The sequence below is a fragment of the Styela clava genome, chromosome 15 (genome assembly GCF_964204865.1).
Source record: "Styela clava chromosome 15, kaStyClav1.hap1.2, whole genome shotgun sequence".
Classification (NCBI taxonomy): Eukaryota; Metazoa; Chordata; class Ascidiacea; order Stolidobranchia; family Styelidae; genus Styela; species Styela clava.
The window spans coordinates 15,405,084-15,417,330 of record NC_135264.1 but is presented as its reverse complement, the minus strand read 5'-3'; the positions used below and the strand labels follow the sequence as shown (position 1 = coordinate 15,417,330).

The following is a 12,247-nucleotide window of genomic DNA, read 5'->3' as shown; positions in this document are numbered from 1 at the left end:
AGAACCGATATTGGGCGATAATTCGATGCACATTCTTTATCTCCTGTCTTGTATACAGGTGAGACTTTGGCAATTTTTAAACAATTTGGGAATATACCATAGTCTATGGAAGCATTAAATAGTTTACACATCATGGGAGAAACTATATCAGCAGCATATTTTAAGAATTTTGCTGGTATGTTATCATAACCAACTGCTTTATCATCAGATAAGCTCGCTATAGTGGTATATATTTCGTTAACAGTTGTCGGTCTAAGAAAAAGAGATTTTTTTATAGGGTTCTTAAGATTACTCAAAAAAGATCCCTCAATGTGGGGGATTTTTTCAGAGAGATTCGGGCCTATAGAAGTGAAGTAATCATTAAAATAGTTGGCGATTAATAATGGATCATTTACCCTAGATCCATTATCAGTTTTTATTGTTTTTATCGCAGTCACTGGCGTTCTCTCTTTTTTGATGTTAACTATTCGACCAATTAGGTCCCAAGTGGATCTAATATCACCACTGACCTGTTTAATTTTATTGAAGTAGTACATTTTTTTGGCCTTGTTTATGAGAACTGCCAGTAAATTGCTATAAGTTTTATACGTTCTATATTGCGTGTTAGTACCATTTTTGAAGTGAGTTTTATACATTTTATGTTTCCTTTTAACTGAAACACGAATTCCCTTGGTTATCCAAGGTTTGGCTAGAAGTCTAGTTTTATGCCGACTCAATGGTTTTATTGGTGCGTGAGCATCAATGCTCGATTTAATAATTGCTACAAATGAGTCAAATAAAATATTTAAATTATCACATGTAATTTGGCAATTTGATATTGGGAGGATAGATGATTCTATGTCAGATCTATACATATCAATAGAGAAATTTCTCATATCACGCCTGAAAATTTGATTTTGTCTTCTTGTAAATATTGGAGTAGAGACGGTGCAAAATTGTGGGTAATGGTCACTTATATCAGTTAAAATAACAAAGCTCGATAAATCATAGTTTATGGCGTTGGTGAAAATATTATCGATTAGTGTGCTGGAGGTGCGAGTCACTCTTGTTGATTTTGTAATTAAGGGCAATGACAAATTGGCAAGATGCGTATCTATATATTTCATAGTGGCCAAATCTGTCGATTGGCCCAATAAATCAATGTTCCAGTCTCCTAGCAAAATGAATAATCTTTTGTCCCGGTTCAACCTATCTAATACATTAGAAATGGTACTTGTAAACTGAATAATATCTTTTCTTGGGTGCTTATAAATTACTCCTATTATGAATGAGATATTGAGATTAATTTTCAAGTTTATCCATAAATCTTCACAGTCGGGGTGCTCTAGGTCATATTCATGGATTTGACAAAAAGAAAGGTCCCGACTAACATATAGGCCAACCCCTCCAGCAATTGTTATGGAAGGTTTATGAATGAAATCATAATTATTTAAGGATATATTTGAATTAGGGGTCACGCCAAGCCTTGTTTCAGAAATAGCAATGAGATGTGGGGGGGTAGCAAATTCAGACAATAAGTTAACAAGCTCGTCATAATTCTTTTGGAGAGATCTAGTGTTCAAGTGGAAAGCAATAAAACAGTTTTTTGACATGGACCTACTAATAATATTCAAATCTGACACTTCTATGTTTTGGCATCGACATCTACTCAGTTCATTAAGCACTTTAAAATTATTAGCAAAAGCACCATGAAACTTTTGATACGATCGAGTTTCCTTTAGACATGCTTGGCAAAAATAAGGCTGAGCTAGTGGTGCATCTGAGGGTGCGAAAATAAGAGCACATTCGAGGTGTAATTGTTTGCCACATATTTCACAATTTAATTTTGTTTGGCCTAATATTATTGATCTGTTACATAAGTAACATGTTAAAAAATCACTACTAGTCATTTTAGAATAAATAAGAAATTACACTCACATAAATAGTTATTTGATTAGAGAAAGATCTTCTTCACATCTAATATATAGAGAATTTTTGACATCACTGTTCTTTTTCACAAATACCTTTCCATTTGAAGTCCAAATATATCTGTATCCGCAATTATTTTTTGCTGATCTAGCTCTGAAGTATAGATCTTTATTTATGGCAGTTAGATTTTCAGCGATGAATATTTTTGATGGATGTTTGAAGTCGGTGCTCGATTTTACTGAACGCAAGAGTTTCCTTTTTTCAAAAATCTTGATTTTGTTTTTGCGATGGACAAATTTGGCAATAATAGCAGGGGTTCTAGTTTTTTCTATCCCTGTTGGCATTCTATGTGATGTCGAGATATCGCTAGCTTGGATTTCAACACCAACCATCTTCGCGATGTTGCAGACTATTTGGTCAGTGTTCTCATTTTCAGAAATAGGGACACCATGGAACTCCAGGTTCTCTAGCCGCCCTCGTCTTTCTTGGTCTTCTACTTTTTCGGAGACATAAAATAAATCTTCTTCTAGATCATGTATTCGATCAAGGAGACTTCCAATAGTTTTCTTATTATCAGATGCTTGCTTTTCCAAAAATTTATTCTTTTTCGCAAGATCATCATACAATCTAGTATGAAACGCTTGACTTTCTTTTATTTCAGTCAATTCAGATCTAATATCTCGCATAGATTGATTTAAGTCATTGAGTATTTCCCCAATGTTTGGTGTTAACGGGGTCAAAATGTCTGAGTTGTCTGATAGGTCGTAGTTGTCAGTAAGACACTGGCCTATCATGGCAGGGAGTTGCAGGGTTATGCCATTTATTATGTTCCTCGTTATTAGAGGAAGGATTCCGCTAACTAACTCACTGTGCTGCGACAAGTCAGACGTGGTTGAAACGTTGAGTAGCTCCATTGCTTCCGTTTCTCCAGCTTGTAGTTTTTCCTCATTGGTAGTACTTTTTGTTGTCTTTATAAACACCTTTTTGATCTTGGAAGGTGTTTTTTCTCTCGGAGGTGGTCTTGGAGGATTCATGTTAGATTAGTTTTATTTTAAATTACACTTAATCAAAACAGCAACCAGTAGCGTCAAAGGTACCGGTAAAGACTGATTCGCTCTGGTCTAACGTGTCCATATATTTGTGCGTAGCTCTCTGGTTTTCTTAGTATAATCGTAATATGGGTACGCAGATTAGTTGTAGGGGCGATAGTAGAATAATACTGTAGACCGGAGAGGCAGTGGTTCTTCGTATAACTGGCGTTTTGTAAATATTATCTCCTCGATATGAATACCCGTCATCTCCTTTTTCAAATATCAGGATAGTTTCTATTGCCCCAAGCTTGCGAGTGAAGTATTGTAACTTGTGACTACTTAAGAAGCCGTTTTGTAACTAATTTATTAATTTACAGGCGAGTAGTCGTCGTCTTAACGACAACCTTTAGTCTTGTGGTAGCTTACTATGAAAATCCCATCTTGTAAGATATAAATAAAATTTCTAGGAGTTATCTTTGATGAAAATCTATCATGGAAATCACAAATGTTGCATGTTATTGGTAAAACAAAAAGGAACTTGGCAGTTGCTGCTAAAGTATCCCAGTGCGTTAATCAATCAGCTTTACTAGCAATGTTTCAATCTCTACTACTAAGTCATATCCGATATTGTAGCTCAGTCTGGCTCCATGGTAACAAAACACTTGTCTCGAAATTGCAAAGCATTTGTAATAATTTTTTAAGAATTGTCTTTAGGAAAAGTAAACGTGAAAGCGTAAATCATTTCTATAAATCGCTAAATATACTCAAGGTTGAAGACATAATGAAATTTGAAGTATTATCATTAGTTTATGATTTTCATGACAACTCATTGTCAAACTGCTTTGACGACATACTAACCAAAACCACCTCCAATCGAAGAAGTAATTCCAATTTATTTATACCGTTTATGAGTAAATCTGTGAGCCAGCATGCCCTATGCTATAATGGACCTAAGCTATGGAACTCTCTCCCCTTGAATTTGAAGTCATTAAAATCCAAAAAATCATTTCAGAAACAAGTTAAGTCGTACTTGGTATCCAAATATTAAAAGTTATTTTCCCATAACCACACTGATATATATACTCTTTCGTATGAAATTAGCTACAACGTTTTGATAGCTCGGACACAAAAAATATTGAACCTTCATGAATGACCATGATAGAAAGTTGGGACACTCTTCACTTGCACATACTTATTTTCATGAAAATATTAAACAGCTACAATATTGCTATTGCTCCTGCAGCTGCTGATTGTTGTTGAGCCGGCAGTTAATCTCTCTCCACCTGTTCTACATCTATTGTTGGTGTGTCGGGTTCTGTAGCATGCACAGCAAATTATTTTATTTATTTATTTTTCAAATGGCTGTTTACACTCTGACATCTGCATGCGCATGTTCCCTTTTTGCTTAACGTTGGATTTTTGACATTACACATGCATGATCTTTGTTTCTATATGGGTGGTGTGATACCTTATGAGGGTTGTAGACCGTATAGTTTAGCTCCTGTACCTATTATTGTAATTAGGCGACCAGTGGAGATATATTGGATTCTCCCCTTCATTTTAATTTGTTGTGGTATTCTATGATTTGTTTTGTGTGTATACAAAATTTTATCCTAGGTTGAGGTTCTGCTGTGAAGTTGATGTGAAGGCCAACATACGAATGGTCAGTGTGGTTTGAGAGTTTCTGCATGGTTTGCGAGGAATTCACCCTGTGTCCCAACCATATTTCAACTCTGGTCTTTGAACTAGCGTTTTATAGATAGATAACTAATAATCAATATCTACTCGAAATAATAATTAATTCTAAACAAAAGTGTAGGGTAGTGCTGTTTCCAAATATGTAACCCTTGAATATCCTACTCGCAGATTTGTTTTCTGTTTTTCAGGTCGTTCTGTGATGATCAATACAATGGCTAGTTTATTGAATATAAATGGTGTCTACAACAACAAAATTCGCAGGCTGATGTCTCATCCACGATAAACTTGAACCTATTACGCCATAATAATTAAATGAAGAAATGATCCTGTGAAATAACAATACTAATTCCTTTATTCCTAATTCCTTTATCCTTGCAGAAGTCAATATCTAAGAATGAAAAAAAAAACCTTATAACCTTAGCAACCAACATATTCCTATACCCTGTCTTTCTACCTTAATTAATTATAATTACTCATACTTATAAAGTTACTGATAGATTTAAATACTTTTTGCAATCTGGACTACAATTTGGCAATAATAGGCTCTAGTTTGGGCAATGAAGTGGTCTAGCCCACCTCTTCATGCACCCAATTCTGGCAACTTTGGTTGGGCATTTTGGCATTTGACTCCATCTATAATCAGCTTGACAATATATTTTTTTATAAAAGTTTATCTTTACTGTTCACTCCCATTTATAAAATTGATCAATTTGGCAGTGGCAATCATGATAAATTTATTAATATGGTGTGGCAAGTAATTTTTATTTATTTATTTTTTATTAACTACCAGTATGTAATTTTTCATGTTCCCTTTACTTAATAACTTCTATATGGTTGTGTGTGTGGGTGCGTGTGAGCGTGTGTGAAATATTTCAATTATTTTAGGTGAGTGAACACGTACCACATCTTCTTGGCAAAACCTTCCATCTTATATACATTCTGTACGTTTTAAACCTTATCTAAGGTTTTGTTCGCTCTCCTGATTTCATAATCAGTTTTTATTTATTTATTTTTAGCATTCATTTTATTGTTTTGCTGATTATGGAGTCGAAATAAACTTATACTTATACTTATACTGAATATAATGTTTAGCCCAGCGGAGAGGAAAACCGTGGTCTCTCATCCGGGTGCCGATCGATTCATGGGGCATCAACCAATGGTTAAAAATATAGATTTACAAAGGCTTTCATACCTTTTGTTAGATACGTGTTACGATTTATATTAACTTGAATTAGAATCAGGATAATTGTATCTTCCTTTTTTTTCTGGTCGTATTGACTCGAACTGCACAGATTACGTCGTCGACGACTCATTTAATTCTGAGACGGATTGTTTGAAATGCCCTCTAGTCGCAGATGAGGCTGCAACTGAGTTGAAGATGATCGATCTTCATGAGGAAGACCAACTGAAATGCGCTTAAAGGTAAGGAACAATTGAGTTAAGGAAAAGCATGCCAATGGAAAAATACCCCAATGCCAAACTTGCTGCGTTTAGGATATTGTCAATGTTTGGGCCAACATATTACGTCTGCGAATCTGTGTTTTCTACCATAAAGCACGTAAAATAAAAGAATTGATCTGTTTTGACTGACACGCATGTGGAAAAGCTGCTTCGATTGGCTACAACGACATACAAGCCAAATTTAAAGAGCATTGTTCAATTCAAGGAATGCCAGAAGTCCCACTAAGTAGCATGCATTGCAATAAATGGCTTTTAAATTTCTGTCATAATCATGTTGGCTTATGACATTTACAATAAACTGGCATTCTAGCAGAGCCGAATAAAGTTATATCTAATGTTCATGTGTGTTTTTGTTTATTACGTGGCTCTTCGCGGTAATAAAGTACGAAATGCGGCTCTTGGTCTCTGACTGGTTGACCATCCCTGACTTAGGGGTTTTCCCAACTGCAAGGCCGCAAGGGCTTTTCAAAATTGTTGTGGCTCTTCTATGTCGCAACCTTTCATCATCCTGCATCAACATATAAAAGATAGATTAAGGAGGTTGCCAGGATATTATGCATTGGACTGCGTGTTGAGAATCTCTGTTTTAGGATCATATTAATTAATACAAGAGAGCTATGCTCAAATATATGGACACGTAGCGCCACCCAATGGCAATAATTTCGATGGCGTCATAGCGAAAAAAAAGTAATAGCCTTCTGGAGAAAATTTTTTATCTTTAAGCACTGAAAATTTCAAAGCAATTGGTCCAGTATTCAAAGAGAAAAGCGATTTTTTAATGATAATGACGAAAGAAAATAACAATGACAACAAAATTTTGAAACGATCGTTATGGCCACTAAACGTGTCCAATAAATGGTCATGCCATGTTTGGCCCCGTATTATATAGGTGCAACAGATTCTTATATAACTGCTAAGATTGTTCAATTGTTGTGAGCATATTGTTTTCTTCTTGTTTTTTGCTTCTTGTTTTTGCTCTGAAAAAATAATCGCTTTTCTTCTCAACCAATAAGTCAATCGGATCCAAATTATCATTTCTCAAAGATATAAGAAGCCGATGGCTATTACATTTATTTTAATTTTAACAGTTTGCTCTGAGCATAATGAGGCCTGTTTTTCACTCCAAAATTTTGATGTTTTTTTATAGTTCTCCGGCGCACTTTCATATGAACCTCGATACATTTTTGTCTGTGATTTTGCTGACATTGTGGCTACCATACTAGTCATTTCGGCGCTCCATAAGTATTTGTACCAATATGGCGGTAACTAATTTTGTTTGCCTATTTTACATCAAGTTGTGTAAAGGGACTGAAACCTATGGGCTGGGGGTAGGCCTATATTTACTTGGCTAACACAGACGGCCCCGCTTCCTTGTTTTGTATACTAATATAAACATCAGATATTATCAACGAATGCCTGCATAGGGGTCTGTTTGGGGAGAGAGAGGGAAATAACCGTCTTATAAAAATAGTCGGATATCTGCAAAGCTGTTCTCCGTACATTCTGTATGCACCTTATACAGAAAGAACAAAAGTGAGTAAATTTGAATTACTATGTTGGCATCGCGGGTTACATATCTTGGGTCGCGTGTGTAATAAATTGGGCGCTTCGGAAGTATGTGTACCAAGATGACGCACAACCTGAACCCTAACCTGGTACACATAGTATGTTCAGGTTGTGCGCCATCGTGGTACGATTACTCCGGGAGCACCATAAATTGGGTGGACAATGCCGAACCAGAAAAATTTCGGGTGCTCCACAAGTATGTACCAATATGGTGGTAACAAATTTGTCGCCTATTTTACATCAAGTTGTATAAAGAGGACTGCAACCCATGGGCAAGGCCTATATTCACTTGGCTAACACAGACGGCCCCCGAACTCGTAATAGAACTGAAATAAAGAAAATAGCAATAAAATTATGACCTGATCTGGCACACATAGTCCGAGAGTACCAATTTCCCACCCTCTCCATATATGTCGCTAGATATATGTGACTGCTTCGTAGAATAGGAAAGGCGCGAGTACAAATGTGTTTGCATAATAAGTGAGTGAACACGTATCAACTTCTTTTTGGCAGAACCAATCATCTTGTATTCTGTACGTTTTTGACCTTATCCAATGTTTTATTTGCTGTCCTGATTTCATAATCAGTTTTTATTTATTTGCTTTCATCAATTATTTTAATGCATTTTATGCTGATTATGGAGTCGAAATAAACTTATCTTATACAGTATCTAATACTGACCTAAGTGAGACGCCCGCCATGCGACGGCCCACAGCAAATTTGAGAAACGCTGAGATGAGATCTGGACAAATTAAGACGAAATCATATCACGTGGCCAAATGCCATTACTCAATCAGTGTCCGTCGTCTATGGACCGCCTTTTTCTTCTGTGTTTCTTTATTATAATTGCCTTCTTCTTATTTTGACACGTTGGCTGTAAAAACGTTGACGTCGTGAGTCAAGGTAGTCGAGCAGGTGAGGTTTCGTTAGATCAAGATTTGAGCTAGATTTAAGTTAGAAGTTGTGCAGATTTTAAAGTGTGCTTTGTGCTCTGTTGCATAGCACCCAAGTTAATATATATAGGGGTACAGAATATTCTAAACGTAAAATCGAGAGAAAATTGTTACATGTCGCGCGGTGTACCTTAAGTTTTTGATAAATTTCCAACCTGAATTTACTGTACACCTATGCCTTACTGAGAGGACAGGAATGTTAGTTTTGTAAATCAGCAATATGTAACCATAGTTTGGACAGTTTATGTCCAGTGTAAAAGCATATTGTGTGTTTGATTTTCTTGATTGTATTTCCGCCTACAATTTCGTCGTGTGACTATTGATGATTCCGGTGTTCAACCCCATGTCGGTAGGTAGATTACGGTATTTATTACCAGAATGTGCTTCGTTTGTTTGTGTATTTGTTTCTGTAATTTTATTGCGCTATGAATGTTGGCGATTTCATGTGTTGTATAGAAGTCTCCATACCCCAAATACAGAGTAGAGTCGCCAATGAACTAAATCCGATGGCGTTATTTATTTGGGGGTCTGAGTCTCTTTGCTGAATGATGAAGACTAAAGGTGGGCAAGTTTTTTATCAGGGGAAGAAAATATTGGCTACTTAAGGCTGGCGGGCCATGTAAGTGTGACGTAAAAAGATGCATTTTAGGGACAATATTCAGTGTTACAATAAGCCTCGTGCCAAAACTAAATTTAATCTTAATCTAAAATTCTTTGAGCTATTTTTAGCTTAAACATCAAAAATTTGGTTTTAGTTTGGTTGGGAGAGCATCAGGCGGGCCAGATTTGGCCCGCGGGCCGTAGTTCGCCCATGTCAGGTCTACCCTACCTAACGCTGGATGTTATGTTTTATGTTTATTTTTTTACTAATATTGCTGGTCTTTTCTACTTGTACGGTTTTTAATTTTCTACCCAAAGTTGCCGATGGAACGTGGTCAGTCAGTCAGGACAATGAATTGGTGTTCCAGAAGTCACGATGCTGCTAGTTTGCGCATGAGTACTTGTTAGTGTTCGAATTGCACAAGGAGACCATTATCAATTTTTGTACGTTTTTGCCTTGAACATTTACAAGCAGCCACTGATTGTAAGGAGGAAATTTTGTGAAAACTGGGATCTTTCCGGTTCGCATTACGTACCCAATTTGGTACTCCTGTAGTGTGTGTACCAGGTTAGGGTTAGACCACAATTTTATTCCAATTTTCCGTATTCTAGTTCTATTACGACTTAGGGGACTGTCTGTGCTTGCCAAGTGAATATACCCCGTCCACAGATTTTCGTGCTTTTACACGAAACTTGATGTAAAATAAGCGAACAAAACTAGTTAAAATCCCTATTGGTGCACACACTTTTGGAGTGCCCCCAATTTAATATTCCCGGGGTGAGTTAGTAGGTATGAGATGGGTCACAAGCGACTTGGGATTGCAACATAGTCGAATCTAACGCTTTACTAATAGACTACCATTTGGTGCGCGGTGGCAAGCATGTTACGCAGATTGTTCAGTCCGCGGATGCGACCTATTGGAATACAAAAGATTTAGCAAGCGATGGTCCCACTGGATTTGAATCAGCTTGCCATAAATCCAGCTTCAAGGTTAAGGTGGACGCTTCGAACGGTTAATCGAACAACGTAGCAATCGGCCAGGAAATAGTAAGTAGTGTGGGTGAGTACGACGAATTTATAATGTAGTCTCCGAATGTCCCTCTCAATCCCTTTGAATTCGAAACCATACTTGTGAGCACAACACTCGGATTTCGTTGTTCCTGTTAAAACAGGTAAGAGGAGGTAATTAACTGTGTTTTGGGGAAAGGCTGATGGCCATATTAAACTTGCATGATATCATACGAGTATTTATTTTGCAGAAACGCCATCCATCTCTCGGGCGACACATAGGATCACTGATAGTTGCATCATTAAGATCACAAACATCTAGAATCGCAGGTTTCCGAATTCGTGTCTTATTTCGTCTGAAACTGTTCAACAAGTCTCATCTGTGGGCTGTGTTAAGGCAATCACTGATTATTGCATCAACGCCAAACAAGACGCAGGTAAGACTTATAACGCTTAGCCTTGCAACATGCGGCGGTCGGGGAAACTTGCGTAAACTTTAAATAATTTTTCAGACGAAGGTAAAAGAAGCGTTGAAAAATATGCCTCCACTTGGTTTGAACCTGGTAAGCCATGACAGTCTCTCACTTGTTGTGCTTGCGCTGCACTTGATTGCCTGATTCATTCAAATTTTATCAAAAAGGAACGTATACCGTTACAGATTCTAGCCGGCTTTAATCCGCTTTTTGGAAATTTTGTAATTAGTTTTCTTTATAAAAATAGGTTGAGGGCCACACAGGACTGAGCTGTAAGCACAATAGTCAATGTACACAGGTATGCTTCCAACACAGGTGTTTATCGACGAGCGTAGAAGGTGGTAGGTGACGTGGGTGGGTCCAATTAATTGTCATTGTTTTCATTTCTTCGACTTTTGTAAAAAACAAGAGAGCAATGCTCAAATATATGGACACGCAGAACAATTCCCCAAAAATCATATGCGGTGACCAACGACTAACATACCGGCGGTGACTTACCAGTACCTGTATTGGGGTACCGTGACGGTACAGGGACTGTCATAGATATTTTAGGTCCTGTGACAATTGAAACATCAGTTGAAATATCTCGTGATATGAGTCAATTATGTACCGTATTATCGGATCAGGTACCGAACCACAGTCAAACATTTCACATAAAAACGTTACTAAATAACATGCGTCAACTTAACACCAGCCGAATCGGGGTACAATTTTTGGTACAGTGACTGTCATAGCCGTTTAGGGCTGATGGACAATTCGACTACACGGACAACTCACCAGGCCTAGGGTGGTGTAGCCAGTCTGCGGACAATTTCATTCAAACCGCTATAAAACAAAAACCAATATATCTAACCCGTTAATTTTTTCACCGTGGGTGCATTGGCGGCATTTATTCTACACGCTAAACCTCGTATTCACTTTCTACGACAAAGGGTTAAAGCTATACAAATCCCCAAAGTATGGCACTCGAAAGACGTATTTGCGACCGAACGACCAGTGTGCGACCACGGATTTCAAGCCTTGATCATCGTTTCTGCTGCGTCGAGACTATCGCATACGCAGCCATACAGCAATCAAACAGACAAAACACGGTGCAAAGCTGTTCTCCGTACATTCTGTATGCACCTTATACAGAAAGAACAAAAGTGAGTAAATTTGAATTACTATGTTGGCATCGCGGGTTACATATCTTGGGTCGCGTGTGTAATAAATTGGGCGCTTCGGAAGTATGTGTACCAAGATGACGCACAACCTGAACCCTAACCTGGTACACATAGTATGTTCAGGTTGTGCGCCATCGTGGTACGATTACTCCGGGAGCACCATAAATTGGGTGGACAATGCCGAACCAGAAAAATTTCGGGTGCTCCACAAGTATGTACCAATATGGTGGTAACAAATTTGTCGCCTATTTTACATCAAGTTGTATAAAGAGGACTGCAACCCATGGGCAAGGCCTATATTCACTTGGCTAACACAGACGGCCCCCGAACTCGTAATAGAACTGAAATAAAGAAAATAGCAATAAAATTATGACCTGATCTGGCA

At 37.5% G+C, this 12,247-nt stretch overlaps 1 long non-coding RNA gene across 1 annotated transcript; it reads left to right on the top strand.

Moving 5' to 3' along the window:
- Window positions 1–6,978: 6,978 nt before the first annotated feature.
- Window positions 6,979–11,080, top strand: LOC144432451 (uncharacterized). The gene is made up of 3 exons (XR_013480688.1): window positions 6,979–10,663; window positions 10,739–10,789; window positions 10,947–11,080. It is a non-coding gene; the product is annotated as an uncharacterized LOC144432451 (long non-coding RNA).
- Window positions 11,081–12,247: the final 1,167 nt, after the last annotated feature.